This window comes from Vanessa cardui, chromosome 23 (genome assembly GCF_905220365.1).
Source record: "Vanessa cardui chromosome 23, ilVanCard2.1, whole genome shotgun sequence".
NCBI classification, from domain to species: Eukaryota; Metazoa; Arthropoda; class Insecta; order Lepidoptera; family Nymphalidae; genus Vanessa; species Vanessa cardui.
The window spans coordinates 11095859-11118487 of record NC_061145.1 but is presented as its reverse complement, the minus strand read 5'-3'; the positions used below and the strand labels follow the sequence as shown (position 1 = coordinate 11118487).

The 22629-nt window shown below is 34.9% G+C and overlaps 1 protein-coding gene across 1 annotated transcript in view; it reads left to right on the top strand.

The window, feature by feature from the left end:
• Positions 1-22629, top strand: part of LOC124539657 (complexin) — a 327849-nt gene that overhangs the window by 40539 nt on the left and 264681 nt on the right. The window contains exon 2 of the mRNA XM_047116959.1: positions 16654-16685. The gene's annotated coding sequence lies outside the window, so the exon portion shown is untranslated. The remainder of the gene's footprint in view (positions 1-16653; positions 16686-22629) is intronic.

Below are 22629 nucleotides of genomic sequence, written 5' to 3'. Positions count from 1 at the left end.
TGTTTCTTTACTATATTGTTCATGTATTATATACACAAACCTTCCCCTTGAATCACACTATCTTTTAAAAAAAACCGCATCAAAATCCGTTGCGTAGATTTAAAGATATAGGGACAGAGAAAGCGACTTTGTTTTATACTATGTAGTGATGGAACTCCTATACGGCTCGCAGTTAGGGTGCGATATGGGGCGAAATTTCTTACTATCTTTAATCAAATTTTGTGTATGTGATGTGATGTAATATGATGTACGAAATATAGTTGGTCTTTTTCAAAGTTTTTTTGCCGAGTTCGATTACAGCTCTTTCGAGGGATCCTTGTAATTTACACCGCGTGACGTATTAAATCCGCATTTTCGAAAGTCTATTATCGTCATATGGATACCATCATCGGAAAAAAATTTAAAAAAAATGGGACCCCACGGGAAGCACTACCTTTCAAACAAAAAAAAATTATCAAAATCGGTCCACCCAGTAAAAAGTTATGAGGTAACAAACATAAAAAAAAAAAAAAAAAAAAAAAAAAAAATACAGGCGAATTGATAACCTCCTCCTTTTGGAAGTCGGTTGAAAAAGCAAACTTCGCTTAGGCTTACCAGCTTAAGCGAAGTTTGTTTTTGTTTTATTAATCGTCATTCTAGATAATGTCAAAAGAAAATGACGTATTTTAAAAATCACTTTAAATTATAATGTTATTGCTAAATTATAAAATGAATAAAATTTGGTAAATGAAAACGACAATAATAATAAGTATGTTAATATTATTAAGGGCTTAGGGAATGAATTAAGAACTCGTAAAATACAAACACAAAAGTTTTAATGCTTTTGTGTTTTCGTAAAAGACCTTTTTATTATTTTTTTTATAAAACTTTACAGTCGTTCTCACCCTTTTTGGGTTTCACATTCAAAATTTTGTAAACTTTTATCTATCGTTGGATTGAATTAAAATCGATTGAGAGATGTATTTGAGTTGGAATGAGAGATGAGAACGCTCAAATCTTGATCGAAGATGCATGTATAAATTCCATATGAATACCATAAAGCTTACGTACGAGATGGCCCAGTGGTTAGAACGTGTGCATCTTAAGCGATGATTACGGATTCAAACACAGGCAAGCACTATACATATGTGCTTAATTTGTTTTTAAAATTCATCTCGGCGGTGAAGGAAAACATTGTGAGGAAACCTGCATGTGTCTAATTTCGTCGAAATTGTGCCACATGTGCATTCCACGAACCCGCATTGGAACAGCGTGGTGGAATATATGTGGTGGGCTACAAACCCTCTCCTTAATGGGAGAGGAGGCCTCAGCCTAGCAGTGGAAAAATTACAGGCTGTTACTTTACTATTTTTTTTAAACAAGGGTTGTAATAATACCATCCTTTTAAGAGATGCTTGATTGAGATTGAGGTAGAGTCGTCAAGATGAAGTAGAAATGAGTCATTTTTCCAGCATTGGAAGTATCATATGCCGTTATTGAAAAGAAAATCCCAGTGTATACAAAATATTTTGTTATCATGTTCTCTTTACTCTAAAGGTACAATTACCGTCAGAGTAAAAACGCCATGTCAATAAAATCAAAGCTAAATGGCGCACTAATAGCGCTGTGGACCTTTTTTCCTATAATTTCGTAACATGTCAACACTGATTTTTATCTCCTGATTCAATTTTCTCTTCATCTTTTTCTTGTTATATTTATTTAAAAGGTCCGTCATTATAACATCTTTATTTTTTCATCTCTCGTAACAAATAAGCGTCTAATGATATCACAGACTGACACTATTTATCATGGAAGTTACGAGAAAAATTCAATCACATTTAATTTGTACTTCGTGTACGGTATGGGTGTATACTTCCTTTATTCTGTAGTTCTGCCACCTCTATGGATGGGGTTTGTTTATTACAGTCATCCACATTAAAGACATATGTATATCAGATTCGTTGTATGTATGTTATTTCATCATATTGAAATTTCTACCTATCCAACAAAATATACAGTAGTAGCTGCACCCATGAATATATAAATCTTATTGCTGAATAATCAATTCAACAGATTAAGAATTTATTTAATTTCAATAAAATTTAACTTTCATACAAACTATCATCCCCTGTTTTAACCCTATAAGGTTGTTGATTTCTAAAGATACATTATTAGTACACCTCCATATCATCGATAGAGAAAACATTTTAAATTTCAAGTCTCTTCAAAAATAGGATTCTCATACAAACTTCCAATCCCCTATCACCCCCTTAGGGGTAGAGTTTTATAAAATCCATTTAGCTGATGTCTACATCCTAAAAGGGTGTACCTACGAAATTTTTAATTTGTAGTTATTTAAATTGTATAGTTTTTTTTATACAATTTAAATTGTATAGGGAGTCGAGATGGCCCAGTGGTTCGAACGCGTGCATCTTAACCGATGATTGCGGGTTCAAACCCAGGCAAGCACCGCTGTTTCATGTGCTTAATTTGTCTTTATAATTCATCTCGTGCTCTGCGGTGAAGGAAAACATCGTGAGGAAACCTGCATGTGACAAATTTCATAGAAATTCTGCCACATGTGTATTCCACCAACCCGCATTGGAACAGCGTGGTGGAATATGTTCCAAACCTTCTCCTCAAAGGGAGAGGAGGCCTTTAGCCCAGCAGTGGGAATTTACAGGCGGTTGTTGTAGTTGTTGTTGTAAATTGTATAGTTTCAGTGATTTCGTGATTAATTATAAAATAATGGTATTTCGCTTTTATATATCTAGATTAGTCTCATCTTAATAAAATTTGTAATGAATTATAAAAAGCCACCAACACGGTTTTTTAGCTTATACCGGGAAGTAGCGACAAGAAACTAAATCAGAAAACAATAATAAGTTTTTAACTTTAAATGCCCATGAATGTGTCACGTGTGTCACGTGTCCGACTAAAAACGTGAATAAATTAAAAATCACACGTTGAATTAAAGCAAATTATGTGCGGTTAAGTGACAATAATTGGAATTGGATTCCCGTTTTAAATTCGTCATGAATAAAGTAATTATTTATTGGCACCGACGCGCTAATTCCACTGATTTGGATATTCAATTCATATTTCATTTGTATATGATATTACTTGACATAATTATTGGAATAAACTAATCAAAATCAAATAATATTTGTATACTTAATTAGTTCGTTTGGATGGTATGAAGTTAATGATCCTGACTAATTAAGGCCACATAGCTTTTTCTCAAGGTATTGTGTACATGTCTATAAATTTGTAAGTATGCGTAAACAATAATACGTTCATCATAGGAAGATAAAATCGACAGGACTGCAGATAGTTCAGGCAAGGTGACATCGCCTCTTGCCCACTGCCTTCTGCCAGACTGTTATGTATTTTATCCCGTGATTAGCAATGTTTGTACGTTGCTTTACTTAGTCTATAGTTAGTAAGATGACGATTCAAAAGTGCTTGAATGAGTATGATTTGATTTGTGCAAGACTATTTTAGTAAGTACCACCCTTTCGTCAAATAAAATGTCGCCAAGCATCAATACTTAGTATTTTTGTGTTTCGGTTTGAATAGTGAGTGACCCAAAATAACTACAGACACAAGGGACGAAGGGGACAGAGCTGAGATGGCCCAGTGGTTAGAACGCGTGCATCTTAACCGATGATCGTGAGTTCAAATCCAGGCAAGCACCACTATATATATATATATGTGCTTAATTTGTGTATATAATTCATCTCGTGCTCGGCGGTGAAGGAAAACATCGTGAGGAAACCTGCATGTGTCTAATTTCATCGAAATTCTGCCACATGTGCATTCCACCAACCCGCATTAGAACAGCGTGGTGGAATATGTTCCAAACCCTCTCCTTAACGGAAGAGGAGGCCTTTCTCAGCAGTGGGAAATTAACGGGCTGTTACTTACTTACTTCTTACTTACAAGGGACGTATCTTAGTTCCCAATGCCTTTGGTGCGCTGGCGAATTAAGGAATAGTTAATATTTCTTACAGCGCCACTTGGTGGTGACTACTTATCATCCGGTGGTCCATTTCTGTATCCGACTACCGATGGAATGAATAAAAAAGTAAAGCGATATTTCGATACAGCAAAAACGTGACAAGTATTTATTATCAGCGACACGGCCAAAATATAACATGATACTAACTGTGACATTTATTTTTATTGACTTGGATCGGATCACATAACTCCCGCCAGACCTACACATGTGAAGCCGATTTGTGTCCGTTCTGAGACATTTGTCGGTAGGAACGTGACACGTGTCTTTATTTTCTCAAACGCGGATAGGAACAACTCCTCCTTGTTTGGGGAGACCCATTACCGTGAGTCAATTCGTGTTCATTTCATCAAAACGTGTTATCGGTACGAAAACTCCGTGTTGACAATTTTTAATCAGGTATTTTTGAGGTGCAAGCGTTTGTATAGTTCCGTATAACACTAATACTATCTCACAAAATATATCTGTTTTGGCGAACGTGCAGTAAAACTCATGTTTTTCTTTGTCAGAAATTCCGCAAACACGTTGACATTTCGTTATTCTGTCACCGAAATTTATGGTTGAAGTTTTGTATTATCCGAGATATATTCGACGATTTCTTTATGTCGCTTTACAAAAATTAGTTATTCTTGCAATGTAGCAGCATTTGTAAATTTTATATACGAGAATATATGTTTATTGCTCTATTTGGGTGAATTCATCGCTTGTCAATTGGGTTGCATTTAAACTTTACCTATACATTGCCTACTTCTAGCTTCCCTCGTTAACATTTCGGAATCTAAATTTGGTGATGTAAGTGGTATTTTTTGTTATATTATTGCCTCATTGGTTTTGTGACAAGACTTATGACTGTAGATCTCGTGGTCCACAAAAACGTTGAGATTTTTTATCGATATATGGTCAGTAACAGCTTGAAAATATCACTCTGGAAGTTAGAAGTGCATACTCTCGTGCTTCCGAAAGCACGTAAAGTTGGTCCTGCGATTTAAGTCTTTCCAATCGAGTCGAAAAACTTTCATAATCCGATAAGTCTATCGGATTATGAAAGAGTGGTAATAAAAAGTGCAGCTGCGTTGGCGCACTATTATTTGTTCTGCCAAGCTATTTAGTTTGGCGGCCGTAACTGAATCGGTCAGAATGATATCATCTTTAAAGTCAATGTCAGACATTTTTAAGAAGACACGACCGTGGTTTGTTTTAAGTTCAGAATCAATGATTTTAATAGAGAATAAATTTTTGTAAAAGCTTGCGTGAAGTAATATATCTACATAGTGAAGTAATATATGTACATCGGCTAGTAATCCATACAAATAATCGGAAGATTGATTTCTAAGTTATATATTCGCATCTGGTGTAATGTCGATAGCTTTAGCATACTCGAACAATGAACGTTATTTTTCTGCGGAATTCTTTTATCTGGTAACCCAATTAATCAGCGAAGTGGCTCGGCGCGAGGCAATTACTCTCACACGCTATTTCTTCCGCTATTTATTGGAATGAACCTTATCGCTACTCTAACTGAATTTCAAGCTAAATTTCTAAAACATTCTCTTTATAGAGAAATTTATAATAATAAAACACTTTGAGTCGAGATGCTGCTGTTTCGCGTTAGGAGGAAAGAGTTTCTGCTTTCTGTGGTTAGGCATGTTTGTAAATTTCTTGATTCCATTATAACTTTTCAATTATTGAATGGATCTGAATGTCTTATATCATTACAATCCTTACATCATCCCGAGTAACAGCTTATAGATACGAATCAGTAAGTTGTCATCGTCCGAGTGGTCGTGTTTATTTTTTACAATAAAGATGAAAAATGTTTTTGTTTTGAAAAATATGTTGTTTAACGATACAAAGAGAAGCCTTCAAGACTATAAACTGATTCTGCATATACAGATATAATTAAACCAATCAAAATTCATTACTTGGTGCTTGACTGGATTCGATCTTGCAATCTGTGTGGTTAAGTCAAGGGTTCTCACCACTAAACCAACTTAGCCCTCGAAAGGCTATGCTTTGTTTTGGTTCATTATAAAATGTATTTTATTATACTGAATATTGTATTATTATTTTACATTCATTATATGTCATATAACTTTATACTTTTAATTATTTTGGCTTTGTATAAATTTCGACTGCGATATTTTTATTCTTATAGTTAAATGTCTGTTACAAAGGTTGTCTGAAAGAGATCGTTGTAGCGATAAGGCCGGCTTGCGCGCTTTTAGCCTGCTGTATATCATGCGCTGTGATAATGTTGTAACATAAAACCGTGATGACCTAATTGATAGAGTATGTGGGACTAAATAGAAGCCCGAAAATGTGTACCGGTCAGAATATATAAGTAACATTATAGTCTACGTAACATCCGGCGCATAAAGCATTGCAGCCTTAATAATTACAATATTCTTCCAGTAGACTTAAAGCATACTTGATTGGACTGGATTTGATACACTGGATGAATTGTTACGGTTGGAATATTGGTTTCATGGAGACGAACTGCCAAGGAAATCAAAGGCTCGGCGCTGAAGGAAAACATCGTGAGGACGAACGCAGGTTGCATGTGTCTAATTTCAAAGAAGTTCTGCCACATGTGAATCCAGCAACTCGCATTGGAGCAGCGTGGTGAAATATCCAAACCTTCTCCTCAAAAGGGAGAGGAGGCCAGCCCAGCAGTGGGAAATTTACAGGCTGTTGTTTCAGTGTGTATTATCGCTGCACCGTGCCACAGGGAGTCCTACGCTACGCTTGCCGATTCGCAGTCTCCAGTCTAGAACCTTCTTGCTGCATCAGCTATAAATTCTTCCGGTCTGTCACCGGCCCACTGCCACTTCAGCTGGCTAATTCTCTGAGCTATGTCGACCACTTTCTTTCGCTGTTAATAGTTACCATTGCATGTTAATTATTAATAAAATATAATACAATATAATGTATCATTTGCCACTTATAAGAACCAAACAAATACAACACATATATAGAAATGCTCTTTGTAATACGGATGTGTACTATTGTTGTTTTTAATTATTGACTAGTGAGCCTTATTTATGTCCTTTGAATGAGACTCAAAGATGTAGTGTGAGACCTAATCTAATAATTAAACTTTGTTTTGAAATTGACACGACGACAATACTTTACTCATATTTTATATATAGTATATAAGTCTGTTCGAGTGCTGCTCAATCATGTACGAGTAACAGAGATTCGTGTTTTATATTATATGAAAAATAGCATTTCAGCGGAAAGTTATTACCGGCTTTACCATGTGGATTATATTATATAGATTTATTTATTTTAAACTGCCTCGTAGGTCTGACAGATAGCTTGTATAGAGTAGTTAGTATAATATTAATAAACCTGGTGTGTACACCGGGTTTCATGGGTACGCCAGTCTGAGATCCTGAGTTTGACTCCCAGCCAATTCAATGTAGGAAAGGTTCATTAGATTTCTATGTTGTCTTGTGTCTGGATGGTTTTGGTACCATCGTTACTTTTCATTTTCTATAACACAAGTGCTTTAGCTACATACATTGAGATCAAAGTAATTTGTGTGATGTTGTCCAATATATTTAAATAAATAAATATTTATTTAATTGCCTTAGCTAGTTAGAGATAGCGGTGTTACTCATTAGGAGGATCTGTCGAGCGATTTGCGGAGACAGGTCTTGCACATAATTTCTCAATTCATGTCGAATTACCGCCCCTTGGATTATGCGAGGGAGGAATCATGTGCGTGTACAGTTCCTGCATAATAATATCTCACGCGTTGGCTTATGTCTGATGAAATGCTTTCCCGACCGAAATTCAGTCTATAGTATTATTTTTTTAGTTATTGGTGTTTGATTGAAATTATCTCTTCTATTACTGTAATATCTATATAAAATACTAACAGGAGGTCGCTTGGAATTGTTTGTGTCAAATATCAAGAAATTTCATTCAATTTACTCTTTAAAATAGGTGACTAATTCGTATTGAATGTCATGAACATTGGATCAGTGGCGTAGCTGTGAAAGCGACACACAGTCAAGCAGTTACTTTCGCATTTATAATATTAGTCAATATCGTAACATGTAAATGTGTCGTTTTCTTCGTTTGTGTTATAATAGTAATTGTATTTTATTTATTTCACCTTGCACTAAAAGTTGTTAGTTTATAAAACCTTCCAGTATTTTTTAGATTGGTTGGCAGCGAATGCTTGTGTGTAATTTGATTTAAAAAGTTCAAAGTAGCACATTGTTATTATTATTAAAAGATAATAGACTTTTTGACTTTCTTATCAAATTGACGGAGTAACAAGTGGCATTATCGCAGCAAACAGTAGTGACCATTTCTAAGATTGTCAATGTGCCATCCACCTTGAGAACTAAGGAGTCATATGCCTCTTGTGCTTTTGGTTAACTCCCATAACCAAGTAAAATAGCAGAGTTATTTTCTGTCTTTAATAGATTGTTTTAAATATACAAAACCCTCCTAATGAATGTTATTTAATTTTGCCGCATTTAAAGGATCATGGTCTGCGCCTTTTGTGTTTGTACCCACTGAACCTGCAGCTTAACCGCGCGAAATTTATAAAACTTTACCTATAGCACTCAAGCCGTCACCTCTGTATCGTGCCCTCGGGAGGGGTGAATTACAAAAGTAGCCTTTGTTATACCCAGACACTCTTACTGTATACATGTTGAATTTAATCTAAATCAGTTCAAGATGTTATAGCAGGGTTACTTTCGCATTTATAATATTAATAAAGATTGTAATATGTAAATTGTTTTCTTTGTGTGTGCGTGTGTGTGAGTCAGTAAAGATGTTTAAATATATAATAAAGAACAATTAAATTGTATCGTGCTATGGACTATTACCGAAGTAACATTTATGGCCTGTTTTGGTTACGTATAAAAATAATTCATCAAATGTGATGGAGTCCTAAAAAGGGAAGGCTATTACGTTTGCAAAGTTTAACAATAGTCGGGACGGCCGGCGAGTGAAATTCGCAATCCCAATTCAAACCCTTGGGCTATTGTTGCGCCCGCTTCTAGTGCAGTAGTGTTGTTGGAGAGGTATAGAGATGTATTAGCCATCGATACGGAGAGATCTGCCTTCTTAAAAGTTACGGAAAATAATTGCTAGTTTTACTTTGATACATTTACTCTTTAATGATTTATAAAGTTATTTTTGACTGATTCGTTAACCATAAAGGGGAAAGTGGCGGATTTGGTATCTGATTATTACCTAAATAATTTATGGTAACTTTTATAGCGTTATTATTTGCAATTCGTTGCACTGTAATCGCGTTCCTGTATATTAGTTCATAGGCAGATGTAAGACTGCGGGGTAATAGGGGAAGGGATCTGATTTACGTAGCACCTTATCCGCCAAACTAAGCTATTGGTCGCTAGTCTAGTGACAAGATCACAAATCTGCACGTTTATCACGTATCTCAGGGAGATAACTTCGTGTCAAGACTTTGTGCAGTAAATGTAAGCACTCTTTAAGTACCAATTCTACGGCTGACCAGCAACAATTATTGGCTTGTTACAGATTGAAAGTTTACTCGGAGTTAGTCTTACTTGGCACAAATGATAATATTGGCGCCCAAGGTTGTTTGCGAATATTGCGACCACTTACTATCAGATGGCGTATTTTCTCGAGCAAACAAATAAGAAAAAAATCACTTGGTAAAAGCCAGTGTTTTTCATCAATTTGGTTGAATTTTCAGTAATAACCCAAAGCTTGCAAGTTGTTGTGTTGTGTTCCCGGGCGTTGAAACGTACGTGAAGTCGTTGGCCTCGCGCCTGTAATTTTCTCCGGTTGTGTCCCAGCGGAATTTAGGATACGGGGAATGGAGGGATTTGTGCCTGTGCACACATACCTGTAATGTTCTATGTCCAAGGCCGATGCAACTAAATGGGTCAAGGCTAGGATATAATTATAATTAATTTAATTGTATACCTTACTAGCTATGAGAAAAATTAAGGACTATTACATTTATATCATCATACATCAAATTATCAGCTTAACCGACGAGTAAAGCCAAGTCGGAATTTTTCCCATTATATATTCAATAATCTTCGTCCTATTTACAAACAAACCTTCATGACTTATACACCTAAACCTTCCTCGTGGGCCACTCCGATCGTTGGTGACCATGCTATAAGAATCAGATCTTCAGTTTTCGAGGTTTATCGTTCAAATAGACGGACAGATGCAACTGATACTTTGATCAATAAAATAAAATCGGGTCGTAAATGTGATCATAAATTAAGGCTTTGATCGAGGTTTTTTCAGATTTGGACTTCGTCGTGGTCACGTGGCTCATCTCTAGAAAATAAAATCTATATTAATAATATAAATGTAAAAGTAACTCTATCTATCTGTCTGCCGCTCTTTTACAACCAAACCGCTGAAACGAATTTGATGAAATTTGGCATAGAGCAAACTACAATTTAAGAAAGGACATAGGCTACTTTTTTGCCTGACACAAGACAAGCAACACCCTAAAACGCAAGCCTTGGGAGATTTCTAGTATAGAATAAGTAACAAACATCGCGATAAGTTCAATCAAGGAAGCTTATTTTTATCAAAGGCTTGGGAATATGGAGGCTAATGTTTACGTTTTTTACTTGGCTGACGTTCGTTTCGCTCGACTCAATTTAGCGAACAGCTCTTTAGAGTCTCGCTGCACGAAAGTTATAAAAGAAAAACTTATATCTGAAGATTTCTTCAAAGGTTTTGCTAATAATTTTAAATTCAACGTAAAATATTCAAATACTGAAATTATATTAGTAAAATAATATCAGTTATTAGTACGAATCGTATCAGTCTATGCAACAGTCAAATTTTATTGACTGCCTAATGGTCTAGTGGGTAACTAAAAAAAAGCAGATTCCAAATATTTGTAAATAACGTAAGTGACCCGCCGAGTTTCTTTCGCCGTTACTTCTCAGGCGGATATTTGTTTTCCGAACAGGGAAGACAATAAAGGATTTGAAGACCTTTTTATTTTGGTTTTGTAAATCTTTCAATAAGCACGCTGGAATTATATAAGTATGTGGTAAACTTAGATTATTTTACTGTTGAATATATACTTCTTTCATACATATATTGTTAAAAATATCTTAAAATTACGCACATTTTTATGTATTCAAAACTTTAATTCACTTAAGCTTCTGTGTATAACTCCTACAGTCCAAAATTCAGACTGGTGCAGGAACCGCTTAATTCTTGCGTCTAATCAAATTTGATTTGGCTTTTCTTAGCAGTGTATTAAAATATATTCGCTACCGAGATATATTCAATGTTTCAATACCGCAGCACAAATTTCTCTAGAAGTTGTACACGATTGTTATTGCTATTGTGACTATAACGCAGAATTTGACTAAGACAATAAACTTTGCCCGCTGTAATACCATGTTTACGATTCAAATCGCCTCTTAGCATTAAAATCCATTTCGGATATCGTTAATTGCTAGAACGGATTACAATAGTGCACTATCGGGATATAATTTATGGCAGCCGAATGTTTGAACTCGTAGAAGTGAGCTGAGCAATGCAGGTGTGTTACTTGGGGATTTTCATAATGTAATCTAACACAAAATAGATCAAAATGACCCTTTTTAAGTCGGCTCTTAGCGGCACTTTTATAATGTAATGTTACGAGATTGAATAATAAATAATATGATTTGGTGGCGGATTTACAAATTGCCGCTAGTAGGCTATTAAATTTTTGCCGCCCTGACTTTTGAAAATCAATACGTTAGTTATTATACGTATTAACTACGTTTACTGTGAAATTGAAAATATATGATTTTTGTTCTATGGTCCTTATTACATAGGCTTTTTCCCATTATAAGTATGACAGTTAGCTAAATAATATTGCTGTTAGTTACTGAATTATTTTTGCAAGCCGCTATGAAGTGACGAGTATACGTATTACGGACGTAATGTGTATACATATATTTGTTTTTTATTTCTGTAAATAAAAAAAATATTGGCTAAATTTGCCGCCCCTCTAACTCTGCCGCTGTAGGCTCCAGCCTGCTTGTCTATTGGTAAATCCGCCAGTGGTATGATTATGAGATTACCAGTTTGTTATGTAGATTTTACTTGTTACTATTTTTCTTCCAAAAGATTGTCGAAATTAGCTCCAAGACCGTCACGTATAAGATACATAATATTTATTTATTTATATATTTCATACACTTGCGGATCTTCTGGGGACTGCGATTTTTACTATACACATATAATTACTATTACGACGACGATACTCCATCAAAATTTTCTACAATTTATATCAAGATGACATTTTACCTAGGGATTTTCACTGCATGATTTAATCTTTTATTTATAAAATATTATTTTATTGTATAATCTTTTATCTATTATACTCTCTACTGTTATTTCGTATCTCGTATACATTTGGTAGCATAAGATACATAGATTTAAAAAAACATATAAATCGATCATTCCGAGTCGGCTGTTTGGGCATCCCTAACCTTTGTCACACGTCCATCAACTGTCAAATGCCAATCTGTGCACTGGCTCTCTGCTCTCACGCGTCCGTATTTTAATTCGGTTTTCAAGCATTTCAAAAGTGACAATCACATATAAAAAGCTTTATACTTACATACATATGAAAACTTATTATCATTAGTTTTAACGACAAAATAATGTTTATTTTTTTGAGGTGTCCGTCAATGTATATTATTATACCTATTTGTCATTGAGAAATCGTTAAGAAAGGAAAAAACCTTTTACGTAAAAAAGATAAATAATAACATTTAATACAATAACTCGCTGAATTCAATAAAATTAATAATAATTTTAATTATTAATTATGAGTATTTTTAGTATAATTTTAAACATTTATTTTCGTTCGTTTTTGTACATATATGATTAAATAAATAATGCAATCAAAAACTAATAACCGACATAGTAACTTAAACCGAGTACATGAAAATATATTACCAGGGCGACATAACTTAGCAAAGATTTATCAAAACGTCGCTCATAATCCCGCCGTCTCGGCGTTGATTAAAATTTAATTAATTCCCGAACCGCAGTCTGCTATAAGAGGCTGTCAAAAGTGGAACGATTTTAACGTACATATTAAATGTGTACAGAACTGTACAGGGAAGCAGACTATATTAATACGTTTTGTGGTCGAGTTCGAGTTAATTTTTAACTAAAGTAAACCTCCTGAAGAAAGTTTCTCTCCTAGTAAGGCTTGAGCTTATTGAAACCGCTCATGTGACCGATCATGGCTGTCCAGACATGCAGGTTTTCTCACAATGTTTTATTGCTGAGACCAAGATTTGATACATATGTGTACAAAACTTAGAATTTCTTTAGTGTTATAATCGCTTTTATTTTTAACATGTGGTTGCCTGCCACGAGGTTTATCCGAGGGTTCAAAGATTAATCTTGCTCAATTTTGTTACGTTTAACGTAATTCTTCTTCAGCAGTGGAACGAGTTTGAATCGTCTGTATAACTTATCTCAATATATGCATTGCGACATTATTTAATTAATTAATTAATTAATAGCAGTCATTAATACTGTTAGAAATATTAACCATTCCTTACATCACCAATACGCACCAAACTTGGGAACTGAGATGTTATGTCACTTGTGCCTGTAGTTGCACTGGCGTACTCACCCTTCCATCCACAAAATAATACAAAGTATTTTTATTTGGCAGTAGAATATCAGATGATACCTAGCCAAACGGTCTATTAAAACTTTAATAATCTGTACGACCATCTTTGAATTGATTTTCTTCAGTTTAACTAATCCCACATTGACTTCTTGTTGTCTTTTTATCAAACTGCGTTCAGAAATCAGACAGGACTGTGCGTCACGATAAAAAGGCGTTATAAATGGCGACGCGAAGTAATATGAAAATGTCGGTTCGCATCAATCACAAACTTTTCCGTTGACAGGGGAACATGACAGGGGAAGGTTTAAAGTATTAAGTTTTTTTGTCATTAGTTGTAAATTTTAATCTAACTTGTGTATGTTCAAATCTCTTCGAATAATATGGTTTTATTTATTTAAGATTCACCAGTGGTAAATACATCAACACGTACAAAGGTATACAATTTTAATACAACTTAAAACTAAATGCATTACCTATTAAGGTGAATACCACTTGCAGAGATACAGTTGGAGATGACAAACTTACAAATAATTAATTGTTAGTAAATCAAGGTTAATTAAGATTTATAACATTAAGTTATTCAAGTGTAATGGTCACTTATATAAATAGGTAGGCTCTTATAACTGTACGATTTACGAGTAATTTTTTTAATTTTTACTTTACTTACTTGAAACTCCTTTTATTGACCGGGTTATAAGGGATTTCACCCAATAAAACCTCTGCGATGTCAGATCTCGCATGTGTCGGTGAGGCGGCGGAATTGTGCCGATACAACGCATTTGCGGCCCCTTCCGTGCTGTGCTTCATTTGTAGCTGTATATTTTGGATTCGAATCAGGTTCTAGGTAAATAAAAGTTTACTTATAGTATTTTTTGTATTAAGAAATGTTCAGTAACGAACAGATGCTTTAAGAGATTACGCTGATTCAGCTCCGGCATTCTCTCCGGTCATGTCGGATTATGTGAGAGTTACTATGAAAGTATGAGAATAGTTTATGTATATAATTGAAATTAGTTTCATTATAATATCCCTTACATAATTGGTTAATATAAATTCTTAAATACGGCCATAAGATCAAAATATGTTATATTTAACGTATGGTTTTTCATCATTTTAGGTATAACCAAGTACAATCGCGAATAATTCTTTATTTATTCTTTGCCAATAATTTAATGATTTAAGGTTGCTTAGATACGATAACAATTCATACATCTAATTACCTCCAATTAAGTATAAACATTTTGCTGGGACTGCGGATGATAATAGCCCAAGCAGTCAGGATCGAACCTTCGAGCTTTTACATCGCTAGGCCGTAAACATCTGTATTGTGAAGCTTAATACAAATTACATCTCTTTATCATTTATACATTTTTTTATCGAGCGATACCTTATTTTATTAAAGTTGTTACATCATGAGATTGCAATTAGTTGATACGCAAAGTTAAAATTGCATGACAAAATATGACAGCCCATCCTCTAACATATCAGCTAAAGGTAATACGAGGGTTCCATAATTTTGTCGCATAACTTTGACATGGGAAGTTTAAAGTACAGTTTCCACGTCAAGTACAACGCGGCCGACTGTCTTAGTGACGTAATGGATGGTGTCTGCCCTTTGTTTGTTCCTCGATCTAATGCGCTTATATTTGTCTAGATGACCTAGAAACACTAGCTCACCGCTGTCCGTTCTAGATTGGGTTAAGTGCTCAGTAAGAGTACTACGTTTAATGGCGGGCTTGAGCGTTGCTTTGAAATAAAGTAGAGCGTTATGTTGTTGATATACTTTTTTCATCGCAAATATTTTTTTTTTTAATTAGTAAAGTGTTTTAATGAGCAAACATTAAATGCTGCAGGTATAAATGTTACATTTCTGATATAAATATATTATTTAATCAATAAATGCTAAGCCTTCGCCAGACATGAAAGTGAACCTGGGGTCATAGCTATAACCTTTACCAAAACTTTTCAGTAAGTTACTTATTGATTAGCTATATAATAGCTGTTGGTCTAGCGGCTAAACTTTTTACTGCAGATTATGTTCTAATCAAGCGTGAAAAATATACACATAAAAAACAACAACAACAACGACAGCCTGTAAATTTCTCACTGCTGGGCTAAGGCCTCCTCTCCCTTTGAGGAGAAGGTTTGCAACATGTTCCACCACGCTGTTCCAATGCGGGTTGGTGGCATACACATCTGACAGAATATTCAGCACATGAATATTCAGCGGTGCTTGCCTGGGTTTGAACCCGCAATCATCGGCTAAGATGCACGCGTTCTAACCACTGGAATATATATATATCTGATAGATATATCTCTTCATAAAATATACACACTTGAGATCATTCAAATATCTTGATAGAGTGTCGCACTGTAAAAAAAACGGGCCTACTTTATTATCTTGGTCAGCGTAGCAGCTACGCTTGAGTGTGAAGCGTAGCTGCTACGCTAAACGTCATGCGGTTTTACAATGCGTCAGTCAACTATTAGACACTACTTTATCGACTTTTTTGTAACTTTTACAGTCTGTCTAGAAATATAAGTAAGTCTTTAACTACTGAGTAACTATCACGGAGTTAGACAGGAGTAGAACACAGATGCACCTTAATGGTGCTCTACACACTATGTAATATCTCAGGTGCATTACATTTACACCCGATAACATTGTCTGTTGTTATCGAAATCTGTCAGAAGGACATCATGATCATATTGCAACACGTGTTAATAGAGATATCCTTTTTAATAATATACGCAATTGAGGGTTATCGGATTGGCATAAAGAGTTACCTCTGTTTTGTGCGTATTTTATTTAATATCTGCGCATAAGATGAATTACCGATACGCTTTAGGCATATTAAAATTCATTGATGATTTGACACTGTCGGACTACAAACTGTAATCTTAAGATACATATTATATAATATACGTATACGCATACAAATTATGTTGGATATAAAGGATTTATCAAATGTCAATTCTATTGAGACTAATTTAATGTTTTTTGTTTCAGATTTTTCTGCCGGTTTCACATTTACTTTCAAGGTAAGAATGTTAATACATTACTTTGTTCAATTATTCTAAGTTTAATAAATTATCTGAATGCGGTAGTTCTAGATGGTAATTAAGCCACATAGTGAAAATATATAAAGAAATTATATATATTTTATAAGAATGCACATATACACAATGCACTATAAACTGTAAAAGAACCTATATGTAACTGCTAAATAATGAGACCATTTTTTAATGACTTACAGAAAAAAACTGGTACTTAATCCATTATGCATAAAATTTATGCCAGAAAATGAACTCTCTTTCAGAGAAGGCTTCAATGTATAAAATTATTATATTAGAAGCTGTACTTAGCAGTTTAATCTGTATATCTTAAGCAATTGACTTGACTAGCGTGAATATCCACGTATTAAAAATTCGTGATTGTAATCTTTCAAAATGAAACTCATCAGTCATCTGAGTTAACCCGATGACCTTGAAAAAGTAACCAAACCGTAATTAATCTCAGTCTAGCATGTTTCGTAACGGTCAGTGTGTTTTCATTTAAGAACAATTTTCCTGTTCGTCAATTCAGACTACTGTGAAAAATAAACAAGAATGTATGGTTGTATTGTTTTTCATTAGTTGCATACACGCTTTGCAAGCGATTGTCTTTATATGTTCATAGTCGTATTATTGTAGTAGTTATTTAAATATTGACCATTATGTACATTACTTTATAATATTTGTATAATTTTTATGTATACCGATTTTTATGGGTACGTTACTATGAGGTCCCGGGTGCGATTCCTGTCCGAGTCGATGAAGAAAAAGTTCATTCAGGTCTCTATATTGTCTTGGGTCTGGATCTGGTACCGTCGCTACTTCTGATTTTCCATAACACAAGTGCTTTAGCTACTTACGTTGGGATCACAGTAATGTATGTGATGTTGTCCAATAATTTATTTGTCTCCTAAAAACTTCATCTAATTTATCAGTAAAATTCTCTTCTATGATGTGAATAAAGATTCAGAACTTAAGATTATCTCAGTAAACATAAATTTTCAAATGTTTTTATAATTTTCCTCTAGTTTTACCATAAAGTGATTATAGGGTGCTACAATAGACTATTAGATCAGGATATCAGGATTTGTTAATATTTCTTATAGCCATTGTCTCGGTTGATGGTGACCACTTGTTAAAAGGTGAACCATTTGCTTGTCCTCCTATATATATCATTACAAATCGTACAAATTTTCAGACACCCATCGACAAAAAAGTTAAATAAGAATTTATTATTGTGATAGGCTCAAAGGCCTTTGACTTCAAGTTCAAATCCAAGTGTTCTCCCGTAACACTTGAAATAACAAATGAGATTGACGGGTTATCGCATGCAAAGCATAAATGTGTGGCTGACGCACACAAAGGCAGATATCAAACAGTATATCGATGTTCGATAGTCGCATCACAAGCTACTATGAAAGGGTGCTATCTCCATCGGCGACAGCAGATCTCGAGTAAATTGAACCCTTGTCGTATTGACATCGGACTGACGTGAACACACCCTTTTGTGATACAATGTAACTGGGTTGAATATAGCCGGGTTTCAAGCAGGAAATATGAGAATATACGAAAAATTTTTTTCGAATTGCAATAGCGAGTCATTTCTGAAGAATTTTTTTTTAAATTCAATTAGGAATATTTAATTGTGTATGATTTATATAAATTTTATAAGGCTTAATTATAAGATATTTCAAAGATTAAAAAATAATAACAAAATTTGAGTCTGAATAGGTCTTTCCTTATCGATTAAGATTGGGTTATTAGATACGCGATTTCAGAATAATTTAACAAAAAAAAAATTTATACCGCATCTATTATATGTAGTATGTATTTGTCATTGTGTAAGAATGTGTGTTAAAGGAACGGTACATAAGATTTGTTTGTTGAACTAAATCCCGCTAATATAAAACAATTTACACGCAATCTACATAACCCTTATATAATTCCCTTACGTAGCAGTCCTAACAAAGTTACACAATAAATTACTGTCCGGAAGTGTTGCGAACCCTTCGGCAACCTTTGCAGATTAGCGGGACTCCGCGCTGCTGTCTTTGTGTATGATTAATCGCAAAGGGATCACGCGTTCAATGGTCTTATCGCACTGTGTTCTACAACCCTATACGATCATTTTCAATGCTGTACATATAGTGTTATACGCACACATTATTATTATATACCAGCTGAGCCGAAGACCTTGTACGCTTTTGAATTTAACAAAAAATATTGAAGCCTAAGTTACTCCCTATTATATCAGTTTTCCAGTGAAAGTCCCATCAAAATTGGTCCGGCCGTTTCATAGATTCGCCGGAACAAACAGACAGACGGACGAAAATTGTTAAAACATGTTATTTTGGTATATGTATACCATGTAAGCCTCGTGTAAGCCTTCGTGTAAGCCTGCAGGCTCTGTTATTTACCACCCACTCATCATAAATATTCTACTTCCAAGGAACAATGCTTTGTAGGGTTGAAGGTCGAGCCAGTGTCTTTACAGGGACAAGACAGATTTGCCATCTGATGGCATATTTGCCTCTGCGCTTAGATATTTTATACGAAGGCATGGTATTTTGTTAAATTTTGATTTATTTCTTCAACCGATAGTGAGTTCCAAAAGCGTGATAAGGGTACATATCACAGAAAGGCCCTAAATAATAGGGATGTCGTGGATTTAGAGAAGCCGACTGAAACCGAGCGATATACTTAGTTTAATGGTACCCGTGCGGGATCCAAGGCTCTTAACAAAGATAATTAATAAATTCTTATGATAGGAGATTATTCAAAAATTCGAATCTATATTACATACATTATAGACCGTAAGTAAATTATTAGTTATGCTATAGCTAGCTGTGGTATTTTTTTTTTACAATGTACTACTATGCGTACAGGCCATCTGATGATAAATGGTCACAACAGCACAGTTAGAAATATTGCCCACTCTTAATTGATGAATATTATAAGTGTGAAAGTAACCCTGTCTATCTGTCGCTCTTTCACGACCAAAACAATGAACCGAATTTCCAGAATTTGTTATGAAGTAAACCTGAAATCCTAGAAAGGACATAGGCTACTACTACTACTTTTATGCTACTTTTTGCCTGACACATGACAACCAACGCTCTAAAACGCAAGCGAAGCCGCAAGCGACTACTACTACTTAAAATAGTATAGTATAAGGTATGAAATACAATGTACAACAAACAACAACAACAGCCTGTAAATTCCCACTGCTGGGCTAAAGGCCTCCTCTCCCTTTGAGGAGAAGGTTTGGAACATATTCCACCGCGCTGTTCCAATGCGGTTTGGTGGAATACACATGTGGCAGAATTTCTATGAAATTTGTCACATGCAGGTTTCCTCACGATGTTTTCCTTTACCGCTGAGCACGAGATGAATTATAAAGACAAATTAAGCACATGAAACAGCGGTGCTTGCCTGGGTTTGAACCCGCAATCATCGGTTAAGATGCACGCGTTCTAACCACTGGACCATCTCGACACTGCAATACAATGTATTGGAATTAAATTGTGTAATAAACATAGTGAAACATAAGAAGCGCTCAGGATATGAAGATACCAACAAAAAAAAGAAAATACATACTAATTATGTGGAGCGGTTACAGAGTAATGGTAACGAATGGATCGTACAAGTTCTACGGATTCAGTGACAGCGCATCTGTCTTTTGGTTAAGTAATAGGTAACTGCTTTTAAGTTTGAAAAATTGGAAAAACTTGACGTTAGCTCTAGCCTGATTTATTTTTATTCAAACCGACAATTTCTTGAACTATGAAGCTGAGCTACGGCTACGAGATACCTATTGAAAATTAGTACCTGAAAAATGATCATGTATCTTTGCAATTATTACACGTAGACTTGATGTTGCACTTAACATAAATCTGCAAACATAAATCTTACTTAATGTTTCTTAAGGTCGAAGAAAGCTTAGTGCAATCTCGAGCAAACAAACTACTTTTCTTCAGAGTTTTAGTCTGTACTCGATTGATTGGGAAAGACTGTATGGAATATAATGGATTATAAATACCGGATAATAATAAACATTTTTATAAAATACAATCTTAAAATACTAAGCAGCATTATGTTTTACATAAGTAAGATACAATACTTATTTATTTTCTTATATTGAAAAACCATCACGATAACAATACGAGTTGAATGCCTTTGTACCAGGCTCGCAGACATGGCAAGGAGCCAGCGCGGCTGTTTGGCAGCGCGCCAGTACATCGATCGTTATATACCGGGGGTGAAGTTCGAACGCCTCGCGAGCGCTGAAATGTAAATTGCGTCTCGTATTTTGTTCGATTGCGCAATATCGTACTGTTTATTTTAATAGGGGTTCTCTCCGATGATTGAAGTTGTTCTTTTCTACTCGATGTTTGGATTTTCCGAAGTGTAATTTCGTATTGTGATCTTTTCTTCGATCATTCTTTTCTTATACACATTTTAAACTACTGTTGAGTAAAAAGGTTATATAAACACAACTGGGTAACGATAGGGGTCTGTTATAGTAACAAAGGTAAGAGAATGGTTTGTTATAATCAAATGAAAAAGCCAAGCCATAAACCGCACACAGGAACGGGCTGCGGATGCGTTATATCGATGCGATCCCCCATCCTCAGCGGTACGTGTCGATAATGGCTATTGCAGTTTGCACTAATCTTCAATGAATCTCGATAGCTTTTTATCGGCCTGATCTACGAATCAAAACCAGTACCGGTACCAGTATCTTATATCTAGCCACTAGACCAACCAGCTTATTTTATAATTATATTAGGTATACTCTAACGATCCGCTGCAATACTGATACTAAATATGCTACAAAATTTGTTTCTGCCGCATTAAAATTTGTCTTTAGTTTTAAAGCTTACAGAGGGACATAGGGACAGAGAAAGCGATTTATATTATGTAGTGATATAAAAATACAAGGAAAGAAAATAAATACATAGGTATGTGATTTTTGGAATAATTGTTAAAACATCGAGATGTTACGAACTTGATATATAAAAATATTATACTTGAGTATGTTATGTTTAAACCATTAAAACGCGTTAATTACTCCGTACAAACGTATACGGATACAGTTTCTTCTTATCGTGTATTTAATGAACGCGTTTTTTAACTAGACAACAACAATTCCAAAAGTTTACGAACGTGCACACTTATTTCGGAGGAAAAGCGCATCATTAAAACTTAAAATAGAATATCACTGAACATGAAATTTCTTGAGGATAATTTTAACATTAAAACCTTTTTAATAAACTTTTGCATAATAAATAAGTTTAGTATAACTGATTGTATTTTTAGTAGTAGGTACCACAATTACGACAACAGACTGTCAATTTCCCACTGCAGGGCTAAGGCCTCCTCTCCCTTTGAGGAGAAGGTTTCTGCGGGTTGGTGGTTTCATATGTGACAGAATTACATTGAAATTAGACACATCTAGGTTTCCTTACGGTGTTATCCTTCACCGCTGAGCGCAAAATAAATCATAAACAAAATAAAGCACATGAAAATTCAATGATGCTTGCCTGGTTTTTAACCCGCAATCATCGTTTAAAATGTACGAATTCACCACCGCTGGGCCATTTTGGCATAGTAGTACCACAAATAGATAAAAACTTCAACTAACAATTAACGTATGGGTGATACTGTCATGTGTCACCCTCCTGCCAGTTTCGCGTCGAAGCTCTAGGTTTTTAGTGGGTAAGAATCCAATATAACCCAGTTTCCTGGGACCGGATGTTTTTCGAAGATTTCCCCTGAGTCACTCTGTCATAACACAATACAGAGATTTTATTGATAATATAATAATATGAAATAACACGCAGCGCAATCGAGAGTGAGTGTGTTAAAGGAGGCTTATTCGAAAACTTTCTATTTCCTTTTACGAGAGTTTATACTATTTTTATTATTACGC